The sequence below is a fragment of the Phalaenopsis equestris genome, unplaced genomic scaffold (assembly GCF_001263595.1).
Source record: "Phalaenopsis equestris unplaced genomic scaffold, ASM126359v1 Scaffold000002, whole genome shotgun sequence".
In the NCBI taxonomy this organism is placed as follows: Eukaryota; Viridiplantae; Streptophyta; class Magnoliopsida; order Asparagales; family Orchidaceae; genus Phalaenopsis; species Phalaenopsis equestris.
In genome coordinates, this window is record NW_018164444.1 from 22411431 (window position 1) to 22413958 (window position 2528).

The following is a 2528-nucleotide window of genomic DNA, read 5'->3' on the forward strand; positions in this document are numbered from 1 at the left end:
TTCCTGACCGCATCTCGAATAACCTAATCTTCCCTCCCACTTATCACGACTCGCTTGCCCTCGGTAGCGAGGCTAGCTTCATCAAACGGCCGGGTAAGGAAGTAGGTAAGCTCGCACTCTTCCTCTCTAACTCTGAGAATGCTAATCTGGCTACCTCATGTCGTCTTGCTCTAGTGGGGAAATTTGTGTATGTTCATCCTAAATTGAAGTTTCTCCGAAAACATTTTAAACTCATGAAGCTAGTTGGAGGTTTGAAAATCGGCCCTTTGGATGGTAGACACATTTTGATTCAATTGTCGAGCGAGGAGGATTATTGATCCCAATTCTCTTTATATATGTTAATGTGATGTATGCGATTATATTTTTAATTTCCTTAATTATAATTCTTACTTTGAAACGGAGACAAAAACTTGATCCCAAGCAAAAGTTAGGTAAATTCATGACTTTGAAGCAAATAAGAATACAGTTATTATATTTAATATGGCATACTAAGCAAGCATACATATCGTTATCAAGTAATATAGAACTTTTTAATTAAGCCCCGAATATCGAACCCATAGGGAAAATATAATATGCATCTTTACAAAATAGGAGAAACTAGATAATAAAATTCTACTTAGCAAAATGTTCTTGCTTAAACTCTAAATGTTATAATAGGAATAAAAGTTTGACACTTCTTGTAATTTTTTGTTAATTAAAAATAAAGTAGGCAACTAATTAACTTTTCTAGATATTTTCCAGATGAAGACAATATAAATAAAATATCTTTTTCATTAGATATTTTCCAGATGAAGGCAATATAAATAAAATATCTTTTTCATTATCATAAATCAGTAACAAGTATAAGAATTCTGTTGTGAAAGTATTCTAATTGTATTGTATCAAATAGGAGTAATAATATTCTTTACCCTAAATAGAGATGATATAAATAACATTGGTTAATTTATAGTTTGAATAGTCTTGAAAACGGGTTAGGTAAAGAAGATACTGGCTCTCACTCTTGAGTTCTCTCTTCTTCCTCCACCTGGGAGCTAACATCTCGTATCAAAACCTAGAACTATAAATCCAATTGGGGGCTTTAGTCTGTCACTCTAAAGTCCTCTAATTCAACACCCTTCAAAGTTTATTTCCTTATTTATTTGCACTCAACCCCATGAACTTCATTCTCATCCATGAAATCAAACATGATTCTTATCATTTGTTGATTGAGACAATATCATCTCGGATCTTACATGTTCTCACAACAAGGTTTAACATCTTAATTGGTCAAATCAAGAAGTAAATAAAGTACAAGGTTTAAAATCATGAAAACTTCTTCCAACATTAAAAACTAATACTTCACACAACTTCCCTCTAATACTTAATCACTTATCATTTTAAGAAAAAATATTAAGAAATTTACTCAGAATTCATGAATAAAACACAACCATACCATGATTCTTATCATTTGTTGATTGAGACAATATCATCTCGGATCTTACATGTTCTCACAACAATGTTTAACATCTTAATTGGTCAAATCAAGAAGTAAATAAAGTACAAGGTTTAAAATCATGAAAACTTCTTCCAACATTAAAAACTAATACTTCACACAACTTCCCTCCAATACTTAATCACTTATCATTTTAAGAAAAAATATTAAGAAATTTACTCAGAATTCATGAATAAAACACAACCATACTTGAGTTTGAAAGTAGAAATCAACATAGAAGGGTATTACAAGCAAAAAACACAAAGAAACTTATCTATCTCCCTCAATTCTCTTGAGATCTCCCTCAATTCCTCCATCAAAGTCTTGAAGTTCCTTTGAATTTCTTCCTTCACTTACAATACAAAATAAAACTTAAAATAAAAAGAAAAGTGGGTGGCGGCGGTGATGGGCGGCATCTGCGGCGTATGGTGGTTGGCTCTAGATTGGTCTCTCTATGGATGATGATCTGGATAGCTTTGTTTCCGTTCATTTTTCTCTTTTTTATTTTAAAAGGAGTCGCAGTTTGTCGATCATCATATACTTCCTTTATTCGAATATGAAAAAATCTCCCTCCTGAATGAAATCAATGATTCGAAGAGGAAAGGAACCGAATAAGAAGGAACATATGACAAAGAGACAAACAAGAGAAAAAGTAAAACGTGGAGAGTCTACTTACGATAAACCTCGCAGGGATATGCCAAGTATGTTTGCCCAAACAAGATCGAGCGAAGGCACCTTAAACCCATATCTGCAAAAAAATTATCATGTTTAGGGGTTAAGAGCGCTCCGAGAGGAACGTGTTCCTACTGATTAATTAAATCTTGGGGGATACCCAAGAATACACTCGATAAAAGAAGTTTCGTTTCTTATTATCATAAACCTGGGGTATAGACAATCAATGGAAGGTTATTCCGCGTGAGAACAGTCCTGATGTTCAAAGTTTACGCTAAGTGACCAAAGGAAAATATGTTGAGATTTTCATATCTATTTTATACTGTTTTTTATGTTATTGCACTTTAAAGAAAGATATTTTTGATATTTTGTTAGAGGAATAATG